Raw genomic sequence first — 18,818 nt, 5'->3', positions numbered from 1 at the left:
GTTTTCCATAAAGCACCTAAAGACACTCAGACCATGAGAAACAAGATTCTATGGTCTGATGAAACCAAGATTAAACTCTTTGGCCTGAATGTCAAGCGTCACATCTGGAGGAAACCTGGCACCATCCCTACGGTGAAGCATGGTGGTGGCAGCATTATGCTGTAGGGATGTTTTTCAGTGGCAGGGACTGGGAGACTAGTCAGGATCGAGGGAAAGATGAACAGAGCAAAGTACAGAGAGATCCTTGGTGAAAACCTGCTCCAGAGCGCTAAGGACCTCAGACTGGGGTGAAAGTACACCTTCCAACAGTACAACAACCCTAAGCATACAGCCAAGACAACACAGGAATGGCTTCGGGACAAGTCTCTGAATGTCCTTGAGTGGCCCAGCCAGAGCCCGGACTTGAACCCGATCGAACATCTCTGGAGAGACCTGAAAATAGCTGTGCAGCGACACTTCTCATCCAACCTGACAGAGCTTGAGAGGATATGCAGAGAAGAATGGGAGACACTCCCCAAATACAGGTGTGCCAAGCTTGTAGCATCATACCCAAGATGACTCAAGGCTGTAATCGCTGCCAAAGGTGCTTCAACAAAGTACTGAGTAAAGGGTCTGAATAATTGTGTAAACATTTCAGTTTATTTTTAATAAATCTGCAAACATTTATAAAAATCTGTTTTCACTTTATAATTACGGGGTATTGTGTGTAAATTGATGAGGACATTTTTTAAAATTTGATACATTTTAGAATAAGGCTGTAACGTACATTTTTTGGGAAAAAGTCAAGGTGTCTAAATACTTTCCGAATGCACTGTACAGCATGTGTTGGGTACAGAGATGGGGTAGCCATTCAAAAATCATGTTAAACACCATTATTGCACATGCAACTTATCTGATTTGTTAAACAACTTTTTGCTTTTTGAATACTTATTGACTCAAGACATTTCAGCTTTTAATTTCTAAAACATAATTCCATTTTGATTTACACACAATCTACATTTAACCCATTTTAAATGCAGAGTGTAACACAACAAATTGTGGAAAAATTCAAGGGTTGTGAATAGTTTCTGAAGGCACTGTGTATATATATCACTTGAGCCAGACTTGTTTTTGGTACAAACTGCAAGCAAAAACAAACAAATCAATCAATGTCATGCACACTGTTTTCACCGTCAGCCTTGTCTATCGGCTCAATCTTTCAGCAAAACGCAAAGGTTTTTCAAATCTGAATGGACACAACAGGCATTTTCCACTGGAAGTACTGTACTAACTAAGTCACTCTAGCTAAATGACTAAAATGCATGTAAATATAGACATGGTTGATTGAAATACTGATGTCACGGAATAGAAGACAGTGTTACTTCCACTGTAAAGATGTGCGCTGAGAGTCAGGAAGCAACCTCATGGAGTGAGTGATTTAATCAATAAACAAAACATAATACGAAACACGAACAACGCACAGACATGAAACTGAAACAATGACGACTGGGGAAGAAACCAAAGGGAGTGACATATATAGGGCAGGTAATCAAGGAGGTGATGGAGTCCAGGTGAGTGTCATTATGCACGTAACCATGGTGACAGGTGTGCGCAATAATGAGCCTGGTGACCTAGAGGCCGGAGAGGGAGCACACGCAATATCCACAGCCTTATTTAATCATGTACTGATATTTTGTTCCGTTTGAGGAAAGACCCATGTGGTCACTTTACAGAACTAATAAAATCCTTAAAGCAACTTCCTCTTTCTCAGAATATACTGCCTCGCCTCCCGCGTGGCGCAGCGGTCTAAGGCACTGCATCGCTGTGCCTGAGGCGTCACTACAGACCTGGGTTCAATCCCAGGCTGTGTCACAGCTGACCGGGAGACCCATGAGGCGGCGCACAAGGGGTTAGGGGAGGGTTTGGCCGGCCTGGATGTCCGTGTCCCATCTTGCTCTAGCGAATCCTTGTGGCGGCCCAGGCGCATGCACGCTGACTTCAGTCGCCAGTTGTACAGTGTTTCCTCTGTCACATTGGTGCAACTGGCTTCAGGGCGAAGCGTGCACTTGTCAAGAAGCAGTGCGACTTGGCAGGGTCGTGTTTTGGAGGACGCATGGCTCTCGACCTTCGCCTCTCCCGAGTCCGTACGGGAGTTGCAGCGATGGGACTAGACCGTAACTACTAATTGGATATCACGAAATTGGGGCGAAAAGGTACAAAAATAAAAGAAAGAAAATACAGCCTCACTGAGGGGAAAAGGACAATAATCCAGAGGGGTAAGATGATTGGTAAAGGTACTTTCCCAAATCACTGTCCTTCTCATTTTTAAAGGAGGACTATTGTCATGTTGTGACAATAATCCTGAGGGTGCTGTATGCCTGACATGTGTGCTGTAGTTATAACATTGTATACAGTACAAAAAATACATGCATTTCCTTTGGTAGAATAAATTATTTTAAACTGCTTGGAAGGAGTAAGCATTAACTGCATCGGGATATTATGTTAAGAATTGTAGTGCAGGCTTCATGAGCATCACAAGCATAATATTTTTGAATCTTTACATTGTGGGTCCCACCCATTCTCAGGTTGCCTGGAATTCCCATAAAATGAAATCAAGCCAGGGTGCGGCTAGATTCTTGGTCAATGCAGGCTCCAACCTAAAATACCTGCTGGGAATATGTTCTGTCCTGTTCTATTTTCCATCAGAAATGGGGTTGCTCAGCTTAACAATGTGATGAGACGAACATGGGTTGCAAGCTAGTGTAAACATAAGCTTTGGTTCACTTCAAAACAAGACTCTGACCTCTCTCTAAACACTAAGCTACACACTGTCAAACATGTCGCTAGGCCTACACTAAATATTTGTTAGGCAACATTTGACAAAGTGAAGAAGACATGTTGACAGATAAGGACATGAAGCTGCTCATTTTCATTCTTGTTATTGAAGTGTGAGTTGTATTCCAGGGGGTGTGAGTGTTTGTGTACTTATGTACTGTAAGGTGTAGCCTACTTTACTTGACAGGATAATTGCCCTAGTTATATTAACTGGGTTGAGGGTGAGGCCAATACAAAGGGAATGAGAAACTACTCTGGAGAAGAAACTGTAAACATCTGTTTACTATCATAAATAAAAATACTAGTATTAATATATGATAGCCTTAAGTCAGCTATAATGTTATCATTATGTTGGAGGTATAATGTTATCAACTGAAAAAGTGTAAATGTTCCCACAATAATGAAACCTGACCTTTATCTGACTCAATATCACTGCTACCAGCACAGAGTGGAATTCCACTAGCAACATAAAGATAGCCTTACCTTGGGCTGGGTTTCGAATAGAAAAGTGCTGACACTAAATCACATGTGTCAAACGCATTCCACTGAGGGCCAAGTGTCTGCGGATTTTTGCTCCTCCCTTGTACTTGATTTATGAATTAAGGTCACTGACTAGTAAGGAACTCCACTGACCTGGTTGTCTAGGTCTTAACTGACTCTAGGCCCTCCATGGAATGAGTTTGACACCCATGCACTAAATGGTGATACATAGCCTTCACCTTTATCAGCAGGACAACAGTACTTTCTGTTTGTCTCTATGACTCCGAGCATGATGGAGTGTTTGGGGCAAGGCAGCATATGCATTATAATACGAGTCTGAGTCATACTGTATTTTCACATTCTCAGCCTGTTTGCCTGGCCATGTCCAAACTAACACGCTTTGCACCACATGGCCCCCAAGCAAAGAGGTACTGTGGCTTTAGTTAAGTCTCTTGTTAAAGTGAGAAGTCATGGTTGAGTAGAGCTCAGGTAAATACACACATGGACTGCAGATCTGCAGCTGGTGTGAAACAGCTAAGAGGGTGAAAAATACACCTGATCCAAGCAAGAATACTGTTTCTTCATGCCTCTCCTCCACAGTTCGGTATCTTAACCCAATGAGTCCCACCATCATGCTGGCGTGATTTAGGACTTCTAAACCGTCTAAAACATAGGTTATTTTAGCTACAGACTTCTGGGTTGTACCATTAGATTTGTATATTTCTAGCATCTGTTGGTACCAACCAGTGGTACAGTTGAACTCAGAAGTTTACATACACCTTAGCCAAATACATTTAAACTCCGTTTTTCACAATTCCTGACAAATAATCCTAGTAAAAATTAGGATCACCACTTTATTTTATGAATGTGAAATGTCAGAAAAATAGTAGAGAGAATGATTTATTTCAGCTTTTATTTCTTTCATCACATTCCCAGTGGGTCAGAAGTTTACATACACTCAATTAGTATTTGGTAGCATTGCCTTTAAAATTGTTTAACTTGGGTCAAACATTTCAGGTAGCCTTCCACAAGTTTCCCACAATAAGTTGGGTGAATTTTGGCCCATTCCTCCTGACAGAGCTGGTGTAACTGAATCAGGTTTGTAGGCCTCCTTGCTTGCACACGCTTTTTCAGTTCTGCCCACAAATTTTCTATAGGATTGAGGTCAGGGCTTTGTGATGGCCACTCCAGTACCTTGACTTTGTTGTCCTTAAGCCATTTTGCCACAATTTTGGAAGTATGTATGGGGTCATTGTCCATTTGGAATACCCATTTGCGACCAAGCTTTAACTTCCTGACTGATGTCTTGAGATGTTGCTTCAATATATCCACATCATTTTCCTGCCTCATGATGTCATCTATTTTCTGAAGTGCATCAGTCCCTCCTGCAGCAAGGTCTTGGCTGATTTCTTTTGATTTTCCCATGATGTCAAGCAAAGAGGCACTGCGTTTGAAGGTAGGCCTTGAAATACATCCACAGGTACACCTCCAATTGACTCAAATGATGTCAATTAACATATTAGAAGCTTCTAAAGCCATGATATAATTTTCTGGAATTTTCCAAGCTATTTAACGGCACAGTCAACTTAGTGTATGTAAACTTCTGACCCAATGGAATTGTGATACAGTGAATTATAAGTGAAATAATCTGTCTGTAAACAATTGTTGGAAAAATGACTTGTGTCATGCACAAAGTAGATGTCCTAACCGACTTGCCAAAACTATGGTTTGTTAACAAGAAATTTGTGGAGTGGTTGAAAAACGAGTTTTAATGACTCCAACCTAAGTGTATGTAAACTTCTGACTTCAACTGTATGTGTGATTAGTGGGAGCTTAGCAAGAGCGGTGTTTGTGAGACAAGGGCGGATCCCGAAGGGGCCCGGGGAAGGTTCTTTTTTTACAAAAACATCTGTAGAGTCAGAATGGTTTGAGCTACAAACTACTCAAATCTATGAAAAGCTGAGACTCCCACGAACATGCACGTGTAACATGTTTTGCTCTATGATGTTCACAAGCTACACAAGAGTCGTTAAAAGGTAAGGAGTTATTCTACATAGAAGATCACAGGAAATCCCAGGACATAGTGCCTATAATACTGTAAGAAGCTCACATAGTTGCTGTCACAAACTCCACACAGTTGTCACTGACTAGTTGGATATTCATTTTCCACTGAGAAAACCATTTTTGTACTTACAGCATTCATATAAATACATTTTTATCAGGTTTTTTGCTTTGGCAGACCTTATGTCAATAAAATCATGAATGCAACTGTTTATGTCAAATTGTTTTGTGTTCTACTTGTAGCCCTGGTTGTCCTGAAAATAAAATGGTTCAACACTTCATTGTGAGGGTAAATATTAAGGCTGGACAAGCAGATAAATGAAAGTCAGATAAATGAAAAGCTGATTTTTGCTGGGGTCTTGGGACTGATAGTGAAAGAACAGCCCTTAGCCGTGGTACAGTATATTGGTCATATACCCCCCCCCCCCCCCCCCCAGGCCTTATTGCTTAAAAATAAGCTAGTCATTTCCATGGAAACAGCGAGGGAAAGACAGCTTGAGGCTAGTCTCACAGACAGATACTGGCCCAAACCTTGAATGGCGTATCATCCAAGAAGTTGTCAGTGTTAAAGTTTAGCTCTTTACATGTCCCTCAGATTTCAATTGACCATTTCCCACCTTGTCTTATATTTGTGAGATGATTCACTGTCCCATAGAGAAACACAGGAGGAGCACAGCAGGGCCCTCACATTGCTTCCACCTCGACATGGGATGTCACTTCAGGCAACAGCGTAATACAGACAATTCCACTTGGCATTAAAACTGCTTTGCATATCTCTGTCAGTTTAAAAAAAATGCAAGAATAGAAATGTCATTTTCTAAAATAACTTATGCCAACACTTATTATAGAGTCAATTTAAGCAATTGAGTCATCACCGGGCAAGATTGCAAAGGAGGTCGTGAGGAGATTGTAAGAAAATTCAGCTGAAAGCTCAAACAACTGTCTTTTTTTTAGCTCCAGTGTATTGGTTACAGAATAGCAACACTACCAGGACTTGTCCCATCTATTTTTCATTTGATTATCATTTGAAATGCAGAATAACATTGGAATAATGCAGTAGCGGTGGATGGAAAAATCACTGGGGAAGCCAATCCAGAAAAAAAGCCATATTACAACCTATGTGTTGTGAAAATAGCGTTGTTTGCTCTATAACCTGCTAGTTCATATAACTTGCCAGGCCTAAGGCCGAGACAATAAGAAGACACAGTGGCAGAATAAATTCAAACACACATTTATTTTTGTACAAAATCGCAGAGCAACATCTTGTAGTGAAGTCCAAAAAACAGATCGCTTGTAACAAACAGTTACATGACCTACAGCATGGTCAAGCAAGGTAATGTTTCTGACATTTTTGGACTACTAAAACAACTATTGATTTAGAACCATAGAGTTACCGCAAGTCGCAAAGAAAACAGGAGCTGCCTCCACTATTCCAGCACCATTTCAACTTCAACATCATCTCACCTTTGCTTAGTCTAATACAGCGACAACTAAAAGATACCAAAGACGATTTAGTTCAATTAACGTGTTGAACTTCCATCCTCTCAGTCCAGGGGCACAATGTATGAATTAATGGTTGGATCAGAATCACCATTATAATCATTGGCCAGTATGGACAATTAAGTAAAACCACAAGTCCAAATCCCTATCTCCATCCATAGCTAATTTAGGAAAGGGACGATTTTAGCTAGCAGGCTAGCCACCTGAGGACAACACCACAATGAGATGCAACAATTTTATTTATTCCTGTCAATAATGACCTTTGACTTGTGATGTGATTGGTCAGATGCCAAATTCAAATTGGCTTCCCTTGACACTTTTTTTTTGTTGGTGCACCAGGACCATTCACAGCTGAGTTCACTCAGTTAAGCTCAACTCTGATTGGCAATTTTTTTTTTTTTTATCAAGGGAGGACAAATGCTCGCTGGCTTCCCTTGCATTCAATGCTACAGGCAGCAACAATGTCATACTCTTTCTGACCAGACAGCCTCAGATAGATACGCTACACATACTGAGACAGAGGGTCACTGTTTCGTTCGCCCTGATACTTTCTCCGGTGAGATACATTCAGCCTCTTGTGAATTGAAGGACATTTATTTATTAATTAGACGAAAGATACAATTATTTTGTACTGTAGGTTTTTTTGTTGGTAAATTCTGGGGGAAAGCCTTGCTTCCCTTGGCATCCATGAATACACACCACTGGAATAATGACTTGTGAAGTATATTTCCCATGTAAACTAATTAAAGCTGACAGTAAGCTGTACAACATTGTGCTCTTGTTCACACATCATTTGCATCATGAACATGGGATTTCTAGAAGGTATGGTAACTATGAATTCAAAGGCCAGATGTTCTGTATACAATAGAGTTCAGTAAAATAAAAGGTGGCTGAACATCTAGAGGTGGTTGAATGTCTAAACTATTGTAGAAGTGGTTGAACGTCTATTCTGGATTCGAATAAAGCGGGATAAAGCTGATTCTATCATTCACACTTCCACTATTCAACTGACTAGAATGACTGTGATGGAAATAGAAACTTCTCATAAAAATAGATTGGAAAGAAAGAAATCACAAAAAGCCTCTGGACAAATGGATGCCTGACAAACAAATATTGGCCAACAACAATAGTGAATGAGCCCAGGTCCAGGGCCAGCAGACTGACTGTACTGTATAATGTGGGCAGCTGAATGAGCCCATTGACGGAGTAAATGAGAGTGAAGTGGCTGAATGTGCACATTGATGCTCCAATACAGTGGAGTACAGTGTGGCTGGGACTGTGAACACACAATGGTACTAGAGCAGAACACGGCGATGCTGATAGGCTATGCTGTCGCTAGCCCTGCCATAACAGATCAGACCAGTCACCTCTGAGACTGACATGAACAGAGCATTTGTTTGTCTCTTTCCCTCGATCCTGAGTAGTCTCCCAGTCCCTGCCGCTGAAAAACATCCCCACAGCATGATGCTGCCACCACCATGCTTCACCGTAGGGACGGTGCCAGGTCTACTCCACAACAAGATTCTCCGTGACGCTTGGCATTCAGGCCAAAGAGTTCAGTCTTGGTTGCATCAGGACAGAGAATCTTGTTTCTCATGGTCTGAGTCCTTTAAGTGTCTTTTGGCTAACTCCAAGCAGGCTGTCATGTGCCTTTTTACTGAGGAGTGGCTTCCGTCTGGCCACTCTACCATAATGACCTGATTGGTGGAGTGCTGCAGAGATGGTTGTCCTTCTGGAAGGTTCTCCCATCTCCACAGAGGAACTCTAGAGCTCTGTCAGATTGACCATTGGGTTATTGGTCACCTCCCTGACCAAGGCCCTTCTCCCCTGATTGCTCAGTTTGGCAGGAGCGGACAGTTATAGGAAGAGTCTTGGTGGTTCCAAACAAGAATGATGGAGGCCACTGTGTTCTTGGGGACCTTCAATGCTGCAGACAGTTTTTGGTACCCAGATTTGTGCCTCGACACAATCCTGTCTCTGAGCTCTACGGACAATTCCTTCAACCTCATGGCTTGGTTTTTGCTCTGACATGCACTGTCAACTGTGAGGCCTTATATAAACAGGTGTGTGTGCCTTCCCAAATCCTCTCAAATCAATTGAGTTTACCACAGGTGGACTCCAATCAAGTTGTAGAAACATCTCAAGGATGGTCAATGGAAACAGGATGCACCTGAGCTCAATTTTGAGTCTCATAGCAAAGGGTCTGAATACTTATGTAAATAAGTTATTTATTTTTTTATTTTTTTAATAGATTTGCTGTTTTCGCTTTGACATTATGGGGTATTTTGTGTATATTGATGAGGATTCGTTTTTTTTATTTAATCCATTTTAGAATAAGGCTGTAAAGTAACAAAATGTGGAAAAAGTCAAGGTGTCTGCATACTTTCCGAATGCACTGTACAACCAAAATTAGTTTGACACCCCTGCCCTAGAGGCACCATTTCATCCAATTTTAGAGCGCCTTGGAGATTATTCCACAAGAAGGTGCAAAAAAAACAAAATGAGATTTACCTAACTCAGTGGAGATAGAAGGGATCTCCAGAGTTAGCCATCCCTGAGACCGGGTCGGGTATCTCGTATGTCTGTAAATTATCAATGAAGTAAGATACGGCGGAAGTTTATGCTGTAGGACTTTACAGTATAACCAAAAAGAGTGCAATGCATCGATCTACGAGACTTCAAAGAGGGCCAGCCTATTTTCTAATACAGAATTCAGTGATGTCTACTGAACCTATCGCCCGTAATAAAACATAGTGCGCTATGATGAACTGCATCCAATGGCTTCAATACAGTGGCAGTTGCATTCATATAGACAATATCGCCATAGTCTATAACCGGTATGATTTGGCATTACCTATTCCTATGACATAATCCCCTTATAAATAATAATTTCTTAACTAACTCATCAACATTCTTTCTGAAAGATAGATTTTCGTCAATCCAGATGCCCAGATATTTATAAAAAGGGGGACACAATCAATGAGGGCACCATCTAATGTACATATGCATAAATCATCAGTTCAACAAAGGCTTTCTGCAAAACAATAAAGGCAGATTGAAGCTCTGAAAGAGCCTGGTCAACCTTGGGGGCAACAGTGTACACAACAGTGTAATCTGCATACAGGTGTATGTTACACTTTTTTTGCAGATAGACCAACATTGTTTATATACAGTAAAAAGTACAAGACCTAAAATCAATCCCTGTGGGACACCTTTCGTAAAATCAAGGAAACCTGAACATCATCAGAAAAAACACATTGTGTCCTTTCTGTCAAGTCATTTTCAAACCAATTACATGGCACCAGATCCATACTGATTACAGACAATCTTTGAATCAATAAAAAGTAGTCAACAGTATCAAAAGCCTTTGATAAGTCAGAGGGCAGCACTTCCTCTTATCCATACCCTTTACCACATCATTTAACACCAAAGTTGCAGCAGAGATGTTGCTATACATCTCGTAGCTAGGAAGGATCTAAGCTGACAGTTGATTAATGATTCAAAGGTTTTGGCTAGGCAAGACAATTTCGAGAGGGAGCACACTGGCCGCCTTCCAAACCCTGGGGATAGCACCCGAGATAATCGTCAGATTTAAAATATGTGTCACTGACTCCACAATCAGGGGAGTAGAAAGCTGCAGCAAGATAGGATCAAGCAAATCAGCCCCAGTGGATTTTTTCTTTTTACATCAATCTTAAGCAAGGTATCTAGCCCTAAGGGTAGCCTACTGTATGTACATCCTAGTTCAACCTATGCTTCCCCCTTTTTCTCCAAAGCAAGGTAGCTTTCCGTTGTGAATAAATATGTGAATGTGAATGTCAGTGTGAATATGAATACTGTTCACAGTGTTTGAATAGAACCCTCTCCAGCCCTCTTGTATGGCCTAGATATCCTGTTTGTTTTGCCCCTGCCCTGAGAGAGCCACTTGAACAGTCTCTAAAACTCAAGAGGCCTTGCCTTCCCATGTAATCATTGGCTGATCTTTTGTCATGCAAACTTGACCATCAGGACAAAGAATAGACGCCCACTCCATGTTGTTGTTGTGTTCTGTAGAGACTAGAGAATTCAATAATTTAAAAACTAAAACCCACAAGGTTGGATACAACCCTCTCATAAGGAAGAGACAGGGTGTTTTTGTACTGTAGATGAGTATTGCTCCTAAACAACATTCAATTGTAAGGCATCTGTTCATCAACTGACCGGGAATATCATTGGAGGAAGCTGCTCTACTCAAATCAGCTGACTGCTTAGAATATAATTTGCTGTTGGTCTGATCCACATTCACAACAATGACCCTTTCCACTTGTTTGTTCTTGAACAGAGTCTACACCAGGGATCATCATGTACATACATCCGCGGGCAGTTTTGTTATTGTGCGGATGATCGGGGGAGCATAACATAATTAGAAATCATTTGTAGACTGCAAATTGACCGCAAGAAGCCCAAACGGATATAATATTTGACTAAAGCATATTATAAACTGGGGTGTTCGAGCCCTGAATGCTGATTGGCTGACAGCCGTGGTATATCAGACCGTATACCACGAGTATGAAAAAACATGTATTTTTACTGCTCTAATTACGTTGGTAACCAGTTTATAATAGCAATAAAGCACCTCAGGGTTTGTGGTATATGGTCAATATAACATGGCTAACTAAGGGCTGTGTCCAGGCACTCCGCGATGCGTCATGCATAAGAACAGCCCTTAGCTGCGGTATATAAAACGGCCATATACCACACCCCCTCGTGTCTCTTTATTATGCGTGGGAATACTTGCCGCTGATTTTCTGGTGTTTTTACAGTCTTTTATATCCAACAAGGAAAATTCATAAGACCACCAGTTGGAGAACCCTGGTCTACACACACTAATCCTTCTCTTTTTTCCCTCAGTGCTTTACATTGCACTGTAGACAAGAGAACAGGAGAGTAAAAATCCACAGTGAGCGGATGCAGCCTCTCTGTTTGTGGTTCTGTGATCTTGGGCCATGGGGAAGATGACGCACTGGGCACACACTGGTTGAATCAATGTTGTTTCCACGTAATTTAAATGTTGTTTCCACGTCCTCTTCTGTTCATTTCAATGAAATGATGTTGAACCAACGTGGAATAGATTATGAATTGACGTCTGTGCCCAGTGGGGGGAGAGTGTTCTGATCTGGGACAAAGACATACTTCACTGTTTATTTCATGAGTCCCATTAAGACTGTATGAGGAAGGGGCCTGTGAGATGTGGGCTTGAGGTTGAGACAATGGCGGAGACGACAACATGGAGGAGAGTACAGAGAGACAACAAATGTAACTGTCTCTCATTTAGGATATGACTGACGCTCACCATGGCTCACCATGTATTGGGCTGGCTTGATCGGGGGAAACCAAACCATAACCCGTGTCTAGTCTACACAAAATCCCCTGCATGGAGAAAACAGGCCTAAAGAAACCCCTTAAAAAAGAGGAACTGAGAAGGACTGACTAATGCAACACCACAGAATATACATATAACATCTCTCAAATAGTAGGAAGGACAGCAGAAGACCGATGAACGTTTATGGGTTTTTACTAAGAACATCAGCATTACATTCACACGTCTGGTAAGATCATCTCAGAACAGCCTCAACTGTGACCCCCAAAACCACACCCCCATTAATTCTTGCAGCTAGGCAGAAAGGAACTCAACACATAGAGGTATTGTAATGTATACTGTGTCATGTACAGTTGAAGTCAGAAGTTTACATACACCTTAGCCAAATACTTTTAAAAACTCGGTTTTTCACAATTCCTGACATTTAATCCTAATAAAAATTCCCTGTCTTAGGTCAGTTAGGATCACCACTTTATTTAATAATGTGAAATGTCAGAATAATAGTAGAGAGAATTATTTCAGCTTTTATTTTTTTCATCACAATCCCAGTGGGTCAGAAGTTTACATGCACTCAATTAGTATTTGGTAGCATTGCCTTTAAATTGTTTAACTTGGGTCAAACGTTTCGCATAGCCTTCCACAAGCTTCCCACAATAAGTTGGGTGAATTTTGGCCCATTCCTCCTGACAGCTGGTGTAACTGAGTCAGGTTTGTAGGCCTCCTTGCTCATGCTTTTTCAGTTCTGCCCACAAATTTTCAATAGGATTGAGGTCAGGGCTTTGTGATGGCCACTCCAATACCTTGACTTTGTTGTCCTTAAGCCATTTTGCCACAACTTGGAAGTATGCTTGGGGTCATTGTCCATTTGGAAGACCCATTTGCGACCAAGCTTTAACTTCCTGACTGATGTCTTGAGATGTTGCTTCAATATATCCACATAATTTTCCTCCCTCATGATGCCATCTATTTTGTGAAGTGCACCAGTCCTTCCTGCAGCAAAGCACCCCCACAACATGATGCTGCCACCCCCGTGCTTCATGGTTGGGATGGTGTTCTTCGGCTTGCAAGACTCCCCCTTTTTCCTCCAAACATAACGATGGTCATTATGGCCAAACAGTTCTATTTTTGTTTCATCAGACCAGAGGACATTTCTCCAAAAAGTACGATCTTTGTCCCCATTTGTTATGGCGGTTTTGGAGCAGTGGCTTCTTCCTTGCTGAGTGGCCTTTCAGGTTATGTCGATATTGGACTCGTTTTACTGTGGATATAGATACTTTTATACTAGCATCTTCACAGGGTCCTTTGCTATTGTTCTGGGATTGATTCGCACTTTTCGCACCAAAGTACCTTCATTTCTAGGAGACAGAATGCATCTCCTTCCTGAGCGGTATGACGGCTGCGTGGTCCCATGGTGTTTATACTTGCGTACTATTGTTTGTACAGATGAATGTGGTACCTTCAGGCATTTGGAAATTACTCCCAAGGATGAACCAGAGTTGTGGAGGTCTACAATTTGTTTCTGAGGTCTTGGCTGATTTCTTTTGATTTTCCCATGATGTCAAGCAAAGAGGCACTGAGTTTGAAGGTAGGCCTTGAAATACATCCACAGGTACACCTCCAATTGACTCAAATTATGTAAATTAGCCTATCAGAAGCTTCTAAAGCCATGACATAATTTTCTGGAATTTTCCCAGTCAACTTAGTGTATGTAAACTTCTGACCCACTGAATTGTGATACAGTGAATTATAAGTGAAATAATCTCCCTGTACACAATTGTTGGAAAAATGACTTGTGTCATGCAAAGTAGATGTCCTAACCGACTTGGCAAAAATATAGTTTGTTAATAAGACATTTGTGGAGTGGTTGAAAAATGAGTTTTAATGACTCCAACCTAAGTGTGTGTAAACTTCCGACTTCAACTGTAGATTTCTTCCCAATGCCATAAACATAGTTTAGAATGGGGAATCCTGGTGCTGGCTCCACTCTAAATCCGTTGGATTGTGAACAGACTGGTACATTCTGAGAGGATAGCATATCAATATCAGTAGCCATGAAATGTACCTCAAGAAATATCTTACATGAGGTTGAAACTAAAAACCTCTACAGGATGATGTGACAACTGGTGTTGGAAGCCCTGGTTTTGAGTTGAGAAGCTGCTCTTCTGACATTTAAATTAGACAAAGTCGAGTCACGGAAATACCACTCTGTAGACAACAGAATAGTTTAATTCCTCACAGTGAATACCAATGGGATGCAAGCGCCAGGATGATACCACCTGGTGATGTGGGAAATCAGACAGACCTATCTAAATGCCAAAAGTACAAAGTGCAAGGCCAATACCAAAAAGAACTATGCCAAGTCGTTTTCCTGTCATAGCAAACAGATCTACAGTTAAAATCCTCCTAATTCTTTCCAATCTGTTTTCGACAAGCAAGTGGAATAATCTCTACTCCTCAGGGTTGCCCAGACTGAATGACACACACCCACAACTTGTCCTTGAGAGAAGCTATTCATACATACCATAGAGCACCTGTTGGATGTGGTGTAAATTCCTACATAGTCTCTGTCGATAGGGGAGTATCCAGTATAGTCAGAGGGGAGACTACAGCCACCTGAGAGCTCTATCTACACTTAGCTGCTATTGGGAATTCTAGGATACTGTACAGTACAACACAGAGACATAGAAGACTTCACAAACACACATGTCGACACACAAACTGCATATAGACTCTGCTTGTCTGTAAGTGAGGCAACTTTTTGCATAAAGAGAGTCAATCAAATCAAGATCGCTTGATAGATTGAGTAAATACACTCTGATTTGTTTACAGTTAACAACCTGTCCGTGTGTGTGTATGTGTGCGTGTGTGTTTAACTGCAAAGTGAGCCACACTGTCTACTCTAATTCAATCCAAACTCAATCATACCCTCAGCTCTCATGGGCCTGCCTCCCTCTACGATGTTCTTTACACTGTCTTATTCTATCAGAGTTCCTGTCTGTGCAGCTTCCAGTGAAACACTGTTCTCTCCCTCCTCACCACGCTGCACCCTGCCAAGCTTCCTGGGACTATCAGTCAGTCAGGAAATCAGGGTTTAGCTAGTGTTGAGTCTGTCTGTCATAGCTGATGTTAAATAATGCACAACCAGGGTCAACTGCATTGTAATGTACATGGGAGCACGGAATGTTTTTTAACAAGCACAGAGGAAAGACTAATAATCTATTCAAGCAGAAATCACATCCCTTGGTGAAAAGCAGGCAGGCTGACACATGCCCACACACACACACACACACACACACACACACACACACACACACACACACACACACACACACACACACACACACACACACACACACACACACACACACACACACACACACACACACACACACACACACACACACACACACACGCCCACACACACACAGTCAAAAGTGCTGTGCAGAGGTAGTTTGAGCAGCTCAGCTCGGTAAATGAGAACCGTATTCCCTCTTACCCTCCATACGCTCCAAAAGTGAAACTCCTCTTTCTCTGCGGCATGCCAGCTAATGGGGCGGGAAGTAGACCAACAGTGAGTAAGTCAACTCGGCACTGAATGGAGCCTCTACCTCTGTCACTCACTCCCTCACGCTGACTGTGTGTGTTAGAGAGGGAGTGCATGTGGCTGTCCACTCAGCTCCACTGCCCCTCCCTCCCTCTATCCCTCCCTAGTCCCCTCTCATGCCTCCTTAACAAACAGGGGGGGGGGGGTATAATGAACAATTCAATAATTTGCTTATGGGTAGAAATAATGAGAGTACTATTTATACAAGGTAGTTGAGGACAGAAAAGGAGTGTCATTGGAGGTAATGTCATAGATGACAGAAAACAAGAAGTTCAACGTTGTGAGAAACATGATGCAGCTATTTATCTTCACTATCTACTGGGAACTTGTTTTTCACTCTTCTCTCTTCTCTTCTCTCTCTCTCTCTCCCTCCCTCCCTCTCTCTCTCTCTCTCTCCCTGTCTCTCTCCCTCTCTGAGGCAGCTGGTCAAACAACCCAGTGCTGGTGGCTGTACTGATAAGGCCAACCAGATCATTACTCTTCTCACAAAGAGACACCACACACCAGCTCCAGGATGTCAACTGTTCCAAGAGCTCCAAGTTACAAGATGAGTCAAAGCTAGAAAAGAAGAAGTACCACTCTCTCTTACTACTTACTTACTACTACTACTCACTCAACATACAGTAACTTCCCTTAAAATGTATACTATAGTACAGGGATCATCAAGGAGATTCAGCCTCAGGATGATTTTTTCTTGAGCGGATGGATGGTCAGGGGACCAGATTTAATCATTTGTAGACTTGAAATTGACCGCAAGAAGGCCAAACAGATATAATATTTGACTAAAACATAATCATTTCAAACCTTGCTTACATTTGTATATACGATCACATCTACAGTATATCTCTCTATTATGTGCAGGAATACATTGGAACAGTTTTACCAAATTAAAATGACTTGGAACTGATTTGCTGGTGTTTTTACAGTCTTATACGCCCCCCTACAAATGTTATAAACATTTGTTTATATTATTATTTTATTTTTGTGTGAACACTTTTGGGGTGGGGGGGATGAAGTAAAATCACTGCAGGCCAAATTCAGTTGGGGAACCCTGCTATAGTACAACCCTAGTAATACAGGAGGGCTGTTTAGAGCTGATACCAGCCAGTGTTAAAGCCTGTAGCACTGTGTCTCTGTATCACTATAGTGATTGGTTTCATTGATTAACTGCAGTAAATATTTGGCCAGAGTAGCCACCTCCTCTGGCAGACAGTTCCACTTGACTCACTGGCAAAGCAGGATCATTGATACCACAAGAAGAGAGTCAAAAACATAACTTGGATCATTATATACAAGCAACATTCAAGTTTTGGACAATATAGAACACTTCATTTTTAAATATGCTAAAGACAGAATTCAAAAAGCCATCATTGTAAGTGAATGTAGGATTGGACACACAGAGACACAGAGACCTTTTCTGTTTGGAATAAGATTCTATCTGACTGGAACTAATTCCATCATGAACCATTTTCCCCTTAGGGCCAGTGAGGTCCAACGCTATAACTGTAGAGCACTCATTGTAATTGGATGGATAGGCACTTAATGCATCAATGTAACTGATCAACAAATATAATCAATTAGATGCAGTTACACCATCTGTTTTCTCCAATAACGCACAGTGCCTTCAGAAAGTTTTCATGCCCCTCGACTTATTCCACATTTTGTTGTGTTACAGCCTGAATTCAAAATTGATGAAATAGATTTTTCTCTCTCACACTTCTACACACAATAACCCACAGAGACAAAGTGAAAACCTGTTTTTAGAAATGTTTGAATAAGAAATACATAAATATCTAATTTACATAAGTATTCAGACCCCTGAGTCAATACTTATGTAGAAGCCCCTTTGGCAGCAATTAAAGCTGTGAGTCTTTCTGGGTAAGTCTCTAAGAGCTTGTGCAACATTTGCACATTATTATTTTCAAAATTCTTCAAGCACTGTCAAATTGGTTGTTGATCATTGCCAGGCAACCATTCTCAGGTCTTGCCATAGATTTTCAAACTGTAACTCGGCCACGCAAGATCATTCGCTGTTTTCTTGGAAAGTAACTCCAGTGTAGATTTGGCCTTGTGTTTTAGGTTATTGTCCTGCTGAAAGAAGAATTAATCTCCCAGTGTCTGGTGGAAAGCAGACTGAACCAGTTTCTTTTGCCTGTGCTTAGCTCTATTTTGTAAATTTTTTATCCTGAAAAACTCCCCCGTCTTTAAGGATTACAAGAATACCCATAACATGATACAGCCACCAATTGGCTTGAAAATATGGAGAGTTGTACTCAGTGATGTGTTGTATTGAATTTTCACCAAACATAACACTTTGTATTCAGGACAAAAAGTGAATTGCTTTGCCACATTTTTTGCAGTATTACTTTAGTGCCTTGTTGCAAACGGGATGCATGTTTTGGAATATGTTTGATTCTGTACAGGTTTCCGTCTTCTCCCTCTGTAAATTAGGTTAGTATTGCGGAGTAACTATATACAATGTTGTTGATCCATCCTAAGTTTTCTCCTATCACAGCCATTAAACTCTTTAACTGTGTTAAAGTCACCATTGGCCTCATGGTGAAATCCCCCAGCGGTTTCCTTCATCTCCGGCAACTGAGGTAGGAAGGACGCCTATATCTTTGTAGTGACTGGGTGTATTGATACACCATCCAAAGTGTAATTAATAACTGCACCATGCTCAAGGGGATATTCAATGTCTGCTCTTATTGCACACAGAGTGGGTCCATGCAACTTATTACATGTGACTTGTTAAGCACATTTAAGCACTCCTGAACTTATTTAGGCTTGCATAACAAAGGAGTTGAATACTTATTGACTCAAGAGATTTCTGCTTTTCATTTTGAATTAATTTGTAAAAATATCTAAAACATAATTCCACTTTGAAATTGTGGGATATTGTGTGTAGGCCAGTGACAAAAAAACGAAATGTAATCCATTTTAAATTCAGGCTGTAACAAAATGTGGAAAAAGTCAAGGGGTGTGAATAGTTTCTGAAGG

General features: G+C 41.3%; 1 long non-coding RNA gene across 1 annotated transcript in view; it reads right to left on the bottom strand.

Moving 5' to 3' along the window:
* LOC120060694 overlaps positions 1 to 15,833 on the bottom strand; it is a 58,131-nt gene extending 42,298 nt beyond the window's left edge. The window contains exon 1 of the long non-coding RNA XR_005478257.1: positions 15,711 to 15,833. This is a non-coding gene — a long non-coding RNA (uncharacterized LOC120060694). The remainder of the gene's footprint in view (positions 1 to 15,710) is intronic.
* Positions 15,834 to 18,818: the final 2,985 nt, after the last annotated feature.

This window comes from Salvelinus namaycush, chromosome 16 (assembly GCF_016432855.1).
Source record: "Salvelinus namaycush isolate Seneca chromosome 16, SaNama_1.0, whole genome shotgun sequence".
Taxonomy (NCBI): Eukaryota; Metazoa; Chordata; class Actinopteri; order Salmoniformes; family Salmonidae; genus Salvelinus; species Salvelinus namaycush.
The sequence above is the reverse complement of the archived record's forward strand: the minus strand, read 5'-3'. Positions and strand labels throughout refer to the sequence as shown.